This window comes from Monodelphis domestica, chromosome 7 (assembly GCF_027887165.1).
Source record: "Monodelphis domestica isolate mMonDom1 chromosome 7, mMonDom1.pri, whole genome shotgun sequence".
Lineage (NCBI taxonomy): Eukaryota > Metazoa > Chordata > Mammalia > Didelphimorphia > Didelphidae > Monodelphis > Monodelphis domestica.
Window position 1 is genome coordinate 191,725,933 of NC_077233.1, and position 13,328 is coordinate 191,739,260.

General features: G+C 40.0%; 1 long non-coding RNA gene across 1 annotated transcript; it reads left to right on the forward strand.

Annotated features, from left to right (window-relative positions):
* The first annotated feature begins 907 nt into the window (after positions 1-907).
* LOC130455443 (uncharacterized) lies at positions 908-4,963 on the forward strand. Its single transcript, XR_008913412.1, has 3 exons — positions 908-1,004; positions 1,318-1,403; positions 2,840-4,963. It is a non-coding gene; the product is annotated as an uncharacterized LOC130455443 (long non-coding RNA).
* The last annotated feature ends 8,365 nt before the right edge of the window (positions 4,964-13,328 follow it).

Consider the following 13,328-nt stretch of genomic DNA (forward strand, 5'->3'; position numbering starts at 1 on the left):
CTTATTTCTATGTCATTCTACTGAAGGCAAATCTCAGGCAAAATTAGGAAGAAGGATCTCAATAGGTTCAACTCCCCACTCCTACCTCCCAACTCTCTTTACTTTTATGGACTTTAGTGTTCTCATCTATAAAATGACTTCTGGAGTTTCTTCCCATCTCTGTGTGTATTTTTGTGCTCCTCTCTTTTCTTTAAAAAAAAAAAAAAACCTCTTACCTTCTGCCTAGAATTGATGCTAAGTATTGATTCTAAGGCAGAAGAATGGTAAAGACTAAGCAATTGGGGTTAAGTGACTTGGCCAGGGTCATATAGCTAGGAAGTGTCTGAATCTAGATTTGAATACAGAACCTCCTGTCTTTTGTCTTGATTCTCTCTCTACTATGAGCCACCTACCTACTCAGCTCTTCTCTTTTCAAAATGACCTCATAGCTGACCAGCACCTCCCCTATCACCAACCTGGTTGCTCTGTTGTTTAGTGAAATTTATAGCAGCTTTCCTTGTTGTGGCATAGAACTGGAAATTTGGGGGATACCCATCCATTGGGGAATGGCTAAAGAAGTGTGGCATATAATTGTGATGGAATACTGTTGCACCAGGAGAAATGGTGAGCAGGGTAATTTTGGAAAAACCTACATGAAGTTATGAAGAAGGGAATGAGCAGAACCAAGAATATTATGTGCAGCAACAGAAATAAGGTTTGAAGAATGACTTGTGGATGTCCACCTCCAAAGAAAGAAGTGATAAATAGAAAGAAAAAAGAGTTTTATCTCTACAGATATCTCTTTGTCAAATGATGTTCTCTGTAGTGAGGGGAGGGAGAGAAAGAAAAGAGATTCCTGGAAACTTTAATGTAACAAACAAACAAATTCATTCATTAATTTGAAATTTTTAATTTCAGATTTTATAAGCCTTAACTAAGAATCCATTCTATACAGGGTACTGGATTGTATGCCAGGAGGGCAAAGATGAAAAATGACCCAATTCCTGCCCTGGAGCTTCGAAGAGGTAGAGTATAACATAAACAACTGTGAGAGGGGCAAAGGAGAGCTATCAGAAATTTGGGGCAAAAAGCAGAGAAACCTTGTAGCCAGCAGGAGTGGGGGAGGCATCATGGAGGAGATGACCCCTGAGCTGGGTCTTAAAGGGAAAAGAGGATTTTAACAAGCAAAGGCATGGTAAGAATGCATTGAAGACATGCCCTGAGGCCTGGATGCCATGGGTTTTTCAGTTGCCTCCAACTTTTCTTGACCCCAGTGAGGACTTCCTTGGCAAAGATATTAGAGTGGTTTGCCATTTTCTTCTCCAACTCATTTTACAGATGAGGAAACTGAGGCAAACAGGGCTAAGGGGCTTGCCCAGAGTCACAAGTGTCTGAACCTGGAGTTGAACGCAGACTTTCCAAAGGTAAGAGAAGGTAAAAGAAGATGAGGAAACAGCTAGTCATTGTTTGCCTGGAGGGTAAAGTGCAAAGAAGGCATTCCTTTGGTTCTATCCTCCCTGGGCTTTCCAAGGGGACAGCTCCTGGGAACAATTAATTTCAAATGAAATTTTATTTAGAGAGGCTAGTTCAGACACTCAAGTATACACCTTCCAGGTACCTGGCAATATTACATATAAAGCATTTCACAAAACTTAAAGGGCTTGATATATGTGGTCATTATACATTAAATTTCTGGAGAGACCCTCTTTTGCTTTTTAGCTGAGGGTTTTTGATGGGAATTTCAGGGCAGGTCAGAAAGGATGCAGAATCACATATTTATAGCTAGAAGGACCTTTAGCAATCACTTAGTTTAACCCCATCATTTTGGGGTTCTGAATGATGAAGTAGGATTTCAGAGAAGTTCAGGGACTTGTTAAAAGCCACAGAGGTGAGAAGTGGCAGAGTTAAATTTGAACCCAGGTACTTGGACTCCTAACCAGTGCTTCCCGCACCCACATTACCAGCATGTTGAGTTGGGGAACCACCAGAGTCTAATATAAAGAGCATCGCCTTTGAAATTGGAGACCCAGGGGCAGCTGAGTGGCACAGCGCAGAGAGCCCCAGGCCTGGAGTCAGGAAGACCTGGCTTCAAATCTGGCCTCAGATACTTCCTAGCTGTGTGACCTGAGCAAGTCATTTGACCCTATTTGCCTTTGTGTCTTAGATTTGTTAACAGAAATAGAAAGTAAGGGTTAAAAAAAAGGTTCAAATTCTGGTTCTATTGTGTATACCTGTGTGATTGAGTGAACTATTTAATCTTTTAGATGTCACATTAAAGTGTGACATTAATAAAGACATATTAAAGTCACATTTTAGATGTTTATTAAATGAGGATGTTGGACTAGATAATCTCTTAAGTTTAGGAGACTTTCCAAGTCTTATGAGGTGGGCAGACCTATACGGTAGGCCTGTCCTGAGTGTCAGAGAACATTTGGAGGAAAAACTATTCTAAAGACAAGGTTTCTCTCTCTCTTGAAATTCAGAAATGTGAAAGACTGGACAATTCTCAGAGCATGAGGACAGCCCCAACCTGTCTGTCCAGGCCTTTGACATCCAGAGAGTGGTGGCAATTTGAGATGGGAAGGGTTGTTTTAAGAACTCTCTGTGAATATGCCCAGAGATTGCTGTATTATAATTTTATTAATAATAATTTCTACATTAATACCATATTTAAGTAGGGCTGGTACCAAAATATGAAAAGAATAATCATATAGAAATTATTATTTATATATTCTCAATCCCTATATAAATTAATATAATTGCATGATGATAATTATTGCTATTAATAAGATTTTTGTTGTGAATAATAATGATGCTGATGATCATTTTTATTCTGATGTATGCACATGTTTTACCTCAGGATACCCCAACACTGATGAGACAGATAGACAGCGTCATGGAAACAAGGAACGTGAATTCAGCCAGACTTTGAGAGATGGTGGAGGATGGTGGTGGAGGACCATTGCTATGGTCCATGGGATCATGAAGAGCTGGACGTGGCTGAACAACAGAACCACAACACTCCAACACAAGTCTAAAGTGCTCATAAAAATATATTGTTGAACTATTTTTTTTTTTTGCTCGTCACTTTCCTAGATGAGTTTGAAGGAGAAAAAAAATAAACAGATAGCTATCTTCAGAAGAAATCAAACCTTTTTCCTCAGGAAAGTGAATCCATCTGTAACCTCCAGTTTCTGTCAAGACGAGATAAAGCTCTCTATTGTGACATTTCTATACTGCAGAGTAGAGAAAGTCAATAAAGTTTATGTAAACACCTGATGAAATTACTCCATGAGGTGTTGCAGGGAGCTTATGGAAAAGCTGGGAATCACAGAAAGAGATGCTTTTTCAGAAAACAAACAAACAAACAAACAAACAAGTCCTTGAAAGCAAATAAGAAAATAAGTTTTCCTTCCTTCCTTCCTTCCTTCCTTCCTTCCTCCCTTCCTTCCTTCCTTCCTTCCTTCCTTCCTTCCTTCCTTCCTTCCTTCCTTCCTTCCTTCCTTCCTTCCTTCCTTCCTTCCTTCCTTCCTTCCTTCCTTCCTTCCTTCTTTCCTTCCTTCCTTCCTTCTTCCCTCCCTCTCTTTCTTTTTCATATTTTGTTCTTTGCCCTCCAACCCATTTATGGCAGCTGTTTTCTGATGCCTTAAAAGCATCATCTACAACAACAGCAACAGCAACAATAATTCTTCCACCCCACCGCCCAAAACAAACCACTTATGATTTTATCCAAGCTACATACAGCTACATAAAGCTATTCTGCAAAGTATAGCCCTAGTTACCGGGGCTGGGCGTCGTGTCATTGACCCAGAGGTTCTAAGAAATCAGAGGCAAGACTTAGGCCAATCTGTGTCAGGGCTGGGACTTTTAACCCATGCCCAAGGCTAACTCTCTCTGTGTGACGCCATGATGCCTTTTATCAGTCTCATACAACAGTATTCTCATGGCTGAGGCAGCATGCCCATTGGAGTTCCATTGAGTGCATGTGAGCTCTGTTATTCATCCCCATGTTTCTATATTAAAAGAGCCAATTGAGTTGCCTGTCTTGGTTTGATGGTCTTTTTCTTAATAAGGGGGAACGGAATAAGCATTTATTAAGTACTTACTATATGCCAGACACTGTGTTAAGCAACTAACAAATATTTAATCCTCACAACCACGCTGGGAGGTAGGAGATGTTATTATCTCTTTTTATACAGAGGAGGAAACTGAGGCAGACAGAGGTTAAGTGACTGACCTAGTGTCACATAGCTAGCAAGTGTCTGAGGTTGGCTGTGAATGTAGATATTTCTGGTTTTTGTTTTTGTTTTCATTTTTTTTCCCATTAGGGACTTGTTTTTTTCTTCCAACTGATCTTTTAAGTGCTTGTGGGGAGATTTGCTACCTCTTTTAGTTTCAAATTTATTCAATTTGAATTCAATATTCAATTTAAAATATTCAAGTTTATTTGTTAAGGCAGAGGTTAAGTGACTTGTCCAGGGTCATAAAGCTAGCAATTGTCTGAGCTTGGATTTGAACTCAAGTCTTCTTTCTTCATCAGGCACCTGAGTATTTTCTCCTAGATGCCACATCTTTTAGTTCAAATCCAACACGTATTTTATTAAGTGCTATGCTGGTAACTGTAACTGTAACTATAGAGACACAGGGTGAACAAAGTGTGTTCACAAGTAGCTTCTAATTGGTTGGGTCTGTGTGTGGAGGAAAGAATGGGATATGTATGTACCTAAAGAAAATACCTAGGATAAAAGGGAAGGCATCACCAAGAACAAAGGAGAGGTTCAGGTAAAGTGATAGGAGCAATCTGAAGGGAAAGAGATGACTCAGTTGGAAGAGCTTGTGAGAGCTTGGGAAGACTTCATGGAGAAGGTGGCCCTTGAGTTGAACCTGGGAAAAAGTTGGACCTGGAACTTCACCAGCCATAGAGTAAGACAGGTAATATGGCATAGTGGATAAAGTATGGACCATAGAGTTTAGAAGTCCTGAGTTCAAATTCTGCCTCAGATACTCATTAGCTAGGTGACCTAGGTAAGTTACTAAATCTTCTTTTCTCAGATTCTTTGTTAATGAAATGAGAATAATAATAGAATCTAAGGATAAAGGGAGATAATACGCAGAAAGTACTTTTGGAAACCTTAAAATGCCCTATTAAAATTAGCTATTAATTGTAAAGGATAATCTGCTCTGAAAATAGAATTGAGTGGTGTCAACACAAGTATAAAGATAAGAATGGGAAAGAGGAAGACAAGTATGTTTTGTGAGGAATTCAGAGTAAGTGAAAGAGAGACAGATGAGACTGGTTGCAAAGGCAAATGGCTGCTACATGGTGGAGAACTTGGAGTGGTCAGATGAGGAGTTTATACTTTTTTCAAAAACTGAATAGAGAATGAGGTGTGGATAGAATCCTGGTTCTGGACTCAGGAACTCTCATCTTCCGGAGTTCAAATCCGGCTTTAGACACTTACTAGCTATGCGGATCTGGGCAAGTCACTTTTTAACCCTGTTTGCCTCAGTATCCTCCTATGTAAAATGAACAGGAAATGTCAAACTGATACACTATCTTTGCCAAGAAAATCCTCAGTGAAGTCATGAAGAGTCGGAAATGACTGAAAAATGCTGAAATAACAAGAGGTTTCTAAATAGGGGACTCATGGCGCTGCACAATGAAGACGATGAGAAACAGTGTAAAGAATGAATCAGAGATAGAGAGAGACCAAAGGAAAACCAGCTAGAAGGACATCCTAGTCATCTAGGCAAGAAAAGATAAAGCCATGGGCTAGAATATAGCCCAATAATGGAAATACTTCTAACACCCTCAAGTATGGTGATGAGACCATGGAAGGCACTCAAGAATTGAGATTAATGACACTATAATTGCAACTAATGTTTATATGGCATATCAACATTTGCAAAGTTTTATTTATGTAAAATCTCATCCTTGGAGGTAAATATTATAAGGGTGATCATTATGATGATGGCTTATATTTTTACATTTTTTCCTTTTTAAAGCTTTTCATATATTATTTCATGTTACATAACTTTTTCCTTTTTTTTAAGTCACGAGAGACAATTGGTACAACAGAACAAGAATTCTTTCTGGAATCGGGGAACCTGGAAACAGAGGACACCTCTGATGCTTGTTACCTATATGACCTTCATCAAGCCACTTAACATACCTCAATATCAGCTAAGTTTCCACTCCTGGGAATGGAGGCTTTATAACTTCTGAGATCCCTTCCAGCTCTTGTTTCTTCAATTTAAGGATAGAAACCCTGTTTTAAATTTCTTTGTAACCTCTCTGAGGATGAGAATAGAAACAAATATAGGGGATTTCTTCTTCACAGGAATCTTTTGAGGTCATTATAATCATCTTCATTTGATGAGTGAAGCAACTAAAACAGAAAAGTCTAGAGATTGGTCCAGGTCATACAACCAGTTGGTGCTAGAGCAGAGGTTAGAGAAATGTCCCATGAGAATATCAGGATAGGATAATTTCCACTCCTCCATTCTGTGAATTTGCTGATTTTAATGTGTATGTATGTCTTTTAGAATTATAATGGGAGGTAGTAATCTTGGCAGGCTAAAATTGGAAATATGGGGGCAAGATAAGGTAGCTGAAGGACAGAACATGGTGGGCGGGGGTTGGGGGGAAGCATAGCAGGAGTCACCATGTCCATAAACACTTTCCAACTATTTTGATCCCCACAGTTCAGATTCACCATTTTCCTTTAAGTTAGAGAGGCCCAACCCTGTGCATTGACGCAGTGAGAGACCTTGATTCCCAGGTGATCTGATTTCATTCTAAACAGGTGGCAAGATTCTTTCATGTTCAAGATTAAATAAGAAAAGCAAATTCATTGCTTTATTTCATTGGTTCATCTCAGAAAGTAAATATGGCATTTCTTTTGGAGTGTAAACTGAATGGAAAATAACTTTAATTTTCTCAGTCTCTTGTCATCTCCCCCATTTACCCCTCTCCCAATAATATTATTATAGATTGAGGCATAATAATCTAGTAGAGAGGACAGTGAACGTAGAGTCCTGAAGACCTGGGTTAGGCCTTAGTCTCAGATACTTACTAGCTATGTGACTCTGGGCAAGTAATTAAACTCTATTTGCCTCAGTTTCCTCATATATAAAGGGAGGGAGTTGGAATCTGTGGCCTTTCCACCTCAAAATTTGTGATCCTATGATTCTGTGACCTGGTTATGATAATATGAAGGCCTCAAGAAGTCTAATTGGGAATGATACAAAAGTAGTATAAAGGATGTTTTTAGAGAAATGTAGGACCAGGGCAAAGGATGGCCCATGCATATATGAAGAGGGAGGGATTATTGACTGACAGCACATTTGTTTTACTGGTAACCCAGCAATATAAGAAGAATTTGGGGAAGGCTCCTAGCATATTGGCTTGACCTCCTGCAGTAAATTTATGGGAAGACATAGACAAGAGTCTCACAAGTTGGGCATACATGGATGGTTTGTGACTTGAATCACTGTAGGGAATACCTACATCAATGAAGTCAATGAAAATTCCATTAGATTATTGGAATATTTGAGACATGAAAGATGGTGCTGGGATTTCCCAAAGTAATATGGAGTCTTTCTTTAGCATATTGATATAAGAGCTTTGATTTTTTGAAAGACATGCTTAGATTTTAATTTTAGACATTAATGGGAAATAGAGAATGAATATGAAAATGGCATGATACTGAACAGTAATGTCATCAGCAATGAAGTGATGAACAAACTGAAGATGTTGAGAAAAGCTGGGAACACTGAAAAAAAGATTCTTAAATATCTGGGGGCAAAAATAAGAGGCTCAAAGAAGCCACAGGACCACAGCTCAGGGTGAATGGGACAATAATATTTAGTTATATATCCTACACATCCACTTATCCACATCATTTCATCATTGGTTTCCTGCTGCTGACCTGTGCCTCCCCACCCGAACCAGAACTCTCCAAACCAGAATATAATTTCAACCTCCAAACTAGGTCTTCCAGAATCTGAGGGAGTCAAAATTCATTAAAGTGATAAAGAAGTAGCCAATCTTTTCTTCTAAGTGTAGAGCAAAGAAAGAGAAGATGAGTGAATTAAGGAAGAGATTGTAGTTATGAAGAATGGAAGATGAGAGACTTCACAAAAGATTAATCTTTTCAATAGAGTGGAATGGGGTCATTTGCGGAGAGAGGATTTGGGGGTAGAGTTTGAGATCTTGAGAAGAGAGAAGATTTAGAATGGGCATAGAGAAGAAGAAAAAGATTGTTTCATAGCAATTATGGTCTAGTTGAGTTTAGATAGCTTGACTGTCAGCATAGTTCATTGACTTCCCAGGCAGCTTGGAGGTAGGAGTGGATAAGGCAGATTGTGGTTATGCTGTCATTTGGTTATTAGCTTGAGGAAGAGAGTAAAGACAAGAAGAAAAGCTAATCAAAGAGCAAGTACAGCCCCTTGTTTAAATATCTAACTTCATCCATGGCCAAGACCATGAAAATAGGAAAGAGAAAGCAGGACACAGATGATGATGGACAGATTGAACATGGAGAGTTCAAAAGATAGGACATTGAGAAGACAAAAACCCAAATCAAGAGGACAGAGGCAATATGGACAGATGGGCTATTCTGATCATAGAAGGAGAATTTCAGAATTCAGGATCTTAGAGTTGGAACAATTTCAAATAATAGTGAGCCCTAAAGTATAACCATCCTTGCTTACTGCTGAGGTAATGTGTCAATGGAGTTCTTTAGAGGCGTGGGGAGAGTGAGGCCATTGGTGAACCTGGAGGCTACAATGCCTGTAAGAAATCATATTGAAGTCACCAAAGATGAAACATGAAAAGGCAGATGATGAGCCAGTTTCTAAAGTTTATGAGAAAGGTGGGAGAATGACTTGAAGGCTGGCAGATGACAATGTCCAGGACCCATATAGGATAATGATAATGTAAGCAGATGGTGTTACATTCCAAAGAAAAGAAGCTATGGACTGATAGGGTGCATTGTAGAACAAGAAATAAAAGCTGACTCTCCCTTCTGACCCAATAAGTGGAGACTGAGAAAGAGTATGTTGGAGAGAGTGGCAAGAGCTAGAATTGGATCCCATGTTTTCTGACTCCAGATTCTGAATCCTTTCCATTAAACTTCTTCATAATCCTAGCCTAGAAGCTTTTTACACTCTTTCCTGTCCAGAAACTTCACTATCCACTTCTTGCATATCCTTCTGAAAGGTCAGTCCAAAATCAAGGCTTTGGCAATAGAACTATTTGTTAAAAATCTGCTTTGCCCTTGACTGACCACTTTTGTTGCTTTGTCCTCCTGCCCTCCCTCTTCTCCTGCTCCCCCACTGGCTTTCTCCTTCACTTTTCCTCCCTCTACCCTCAACCAGAGTCCTGAATTTTTAGTCAGAAGACTTGGGTTTAGGGGGCAGCTGGGTAGTTCAGTGGATTGAAAGCCAGGCCTAGAGATGGGAGGTCCTAGGTTCAAATCTGGATTCAGACACTTCCCAGCTGTGTGACCCTGGGCAAGTCACTTAACCCCCATTGCCTAGCCCTTACCACTCTTCTGCCTTGGAACCAATACACAATATTGACAACAGGTTCAAATCTCAGCTCTGCCACTTACCACATCTATGAGACCTTGGACAAATTATTTAACCCCCTCAGTATCCTTATCTGTAAAATGAAGGGATTGGACTAGATATTATCTAAGGTGCCTATCATTCTAAATTAATATGGACAAAATGTCTAAGTAGGAAATGTCAATAACACAATGATAAAGCCAAATGCCTTTTCACACTTTCACTTTTTCCTATTTTTTATTTCGCTTCCTCCATTTTTGTCTTTCCCTCTCTTTGTCTCTCTCTCCCTAATTCGTATTTCAATCTCTGCTCTGTATTTCCTCCATGTTTTCCCTGCCTCCCTGCCTCTGCCTCTTTTACTCCTCCATGAATAACTCCCTTCTTTCCATAACTGCTTCAAAGAGCAAAGCAATTTATTTTCAGAAAAGACTTTTAATTTCCAAAGGGTGTGAAAAATGAGATTGGTCCCCCTTCCTAATGATCCCATGAGCACCCTTATGCTTTAATGAGATAAATGGCCTGAAGGAAGAGGTAGTAAGAAAGGGGTCAGGTTATGGGGCTTTAAATGTTTGGGTTTTCCCACCCCCCTTCCCTTGTAGGTCTGAGCAGCTCCCTGGGAGACAGATTCTGCAGACCCTAGTCCTGGTTCCACACTCTCACTCTATGCTAGTTATGAAAACAGAAAGAAGTGACAGATGGGCTCAAAGCTTTTGGAGGAGATGGGGGAGAACTGCTCTCCCCTCTGTGTTCTGTGGCATCCCCCCTCTCATATATTCACCAGGTTGTGACCGGATTCATCTCTCAAAAGACAGAAAAACATAATCCTCTTCCTCCAACAGCAAGTTTTAATTTCTCTAGGTAAGGTGTCCTCAAAACGTTTAGCTCTCCTCGTTGAATGAAAGCAATAGCCAAATAATGATGGCCTTGAAATAATGTAATCTTTTTGGTGACATCAGAAGGATATCTGACTTCTAGAGAGTTAAAAGTGCCCTGTACTAATGGATGAATGAATCAATGAGACCATGAAAAAGTATTTCTTATGTTTACTATGTGCCAAGTACAGTGCTAAGAGCTGGGGATACACATGAGTCAGAGTCCCTGCCCTCAAAGGGCTTTCATTAAAGTGGTGGGAGAAAACATATGAGGTGGCTAGGGAAGGGTGTTTTGGTCTGGGAAGCCACAGAGATGGTAACTGGAGCCATGGAGTAGTCAGATTACATGCTCTTTCCAGAAGCAATGGTTGTGTTAATTTACTAACAGTTCCCAAAGCAAGTGGTAGAAAGGGGAAAAGGTTGAAGAATGGATGGCGGAGGTATGGAATAGAGTGTTATAGCAGGCTCTCATCAATCAGTGCAGCTCAGGCTTAGGAGAAGAGTTTCAAAAGGGGCTCAATTTGCCCCTCTAAAACATGGTCTCTGGAATCTGGTTTGGAGGGTCTGGCAAGTAATATCATCAGAGTAGGATGGTCAGAAGTTAAGGGGGAAACCCTGGCTTCTAATCCCTAAGCCATAACTCACTCTAAGCTATGTGCCCTTGAATACATCCTTCTGGGCTCCAGTTGCCTGTGGGAAAAGAAGTTAATAACTTACCTGTTTGAGGAACTGGTGTGGGACCAGGTAATCTGTTAAAGTCCCTTCCAGAGATAGGATCAATAATCCCATTGCTATGTGCCACAGTGGAAACTCATCCCAGTTTCTGGATCAGGGCCAGGATCACAGGGTAGTCACTATCTCTCTCTCCTCAGTGAGAGCGGAAGAGGAGAGTGCTTTGAGTAAATTCATGGGCAGTGATGGGGATAGCAGCAAAGTGGGCTCTCACCAACTTCTCTATGGAATTTGATAAGGCTGTTGTAGAAACCTAGCAAGGGGTTACAAGCTAGGTCTGTCTGGTGTCATTTTATTGACAACAGGGCAGAACAGAGATTAACTTGAGAAATAAACTCGTCTAACGTCCTTAGTTTACAGATGAGTAAGCTGAGGCCCAAAGATATGAAGGGATCACACAGCTTAGTAAGTAGCAGAGCCCAGAGCAATTTACTCTAAATCAAAGACTTTTCCCACTATACCACACTTCTTTGGGAGATTTTTGGATTTTGGGGGGAGGTGATCATAGAGTGCACAGGACTAACTGTTTGTTAGATGGCTTCTCCAGCAGTAGGGGTCCCCATTCAATTTAATCCCAGAGAAGAAACTGGTTGATAATATCTTTATCTCCCCAAGAAAGAGGGTGGTGGTGACTGATAATGAGCCAAAGCCTGGGAATCTGGTCCTGAACATTCTCCATCCGTTGTTTCACTTAACAATCCCAGCTAGCACTTAATAAAAAATGTTCATCCTCCCCAGAGAATTCATTAAGGGAAGGCTAGTAGCCTAAAGGATGGATGGGGGTGTATGTGAAGGAAGACTGCTTGTACCCACACACAGAAACAGATATATCTCCTGCATATTTGGGGAAGGACTGGATGCTCTGCCAGTGATTCTGTGAGCTTTGCTGCAGCCCTGTACAATAATGACTGCCATTTTTTATGATCACATCTGGCATGGGGTCAAATTTAAATTCATAAGACGATTACTTGGTGATAGTAGCGATAAATCCCCATAGACCACGCATTCCTGTGGCTTTATTTGGGTTTTAGAACACTGTAGGGTTTTTAGAACTCTGCTCATGAGTGAAGCCTTTGAAGAAATGGCTGCAGGACTTGAGTGCTCTAGCAATTAGCTCGCTATAGAAAGGAACCAAGTTCATTTGGTTCAAATCAAGATTTTAATAGAAAAGAAAGGCAAGTGCAGTTATCTGGCAAATTACCCCTTCAGATCATACTGATCAATACTGACCAGTTATGCTTACTGAATGGTAAATAAATTCCTTTATTTAGCATATATTTATTACATGCTTACCTGAGTCGTGCCAGTTAGGTGATGCAATGGATAGAATATTGGGCCTGGAAATAGGAAGACCCGAGCTAAAATCCAGCCTCAGCTATTTACTAGTTGCGTGACCCTGGACAAGTTACTAAACCCTACTTGCCTCAGTGTCTTCATCTGTAAAAATGATCTGGAGAAGGAAATGGCAAACCACTATAGTATCATAGCCAAGAAAATCCTCACCTGGGTCATGAATATTTGGAAATGACTGTACAACAACAACAATCAGGTATTGTGTTAGGTGCTAGGAATATAAAACAAAAAAATTCCTTCCCTTATGAAGCTTCTATTCTTTTGGATTCTTTAACTTCTATATGACTGGGACTCAGGTAAGCAAGATTAGGGCCATGTGGGGCTCCTTTTTAATGTTACTTTTTATTAAGGCATATTTTTTAATTGAGATGCAGAATTATATAATAGTAGGGAGAGTGCTGGATGAATATTCTGGGTTCAAACCTAGGTTTTGATTATTTACTAGTTGTGTGACCCTGGGCAAGTCATTTCTTTTCAGCTAGCTCTCTAAACTTCTAAATCAGGGGATCATTGACAGAGTTGAGGTGAATTTGAATGGGGAAAAATAGATCTTTATTTTCACTAACCTATAATTAAAATTTGACATTTTCTTCAATCGTGATTTAAAAAACAAACAAAATTATTCAGAGGAGTCCATCATCTTTACCAGACTGCCAAAGGGATATATGACACGCTTAGTGTTGTTCAAGTCATTTTCAATTGTATCTGACTCTTTTTGACTCCATTTTGGGGTTTTCTTGGCAAAGATACTGGAGCGATTTGCCATTTGCCTCTTTAGCTCATTTTATAGATGAGGACACTGAGGCAGACAGGGTGAAG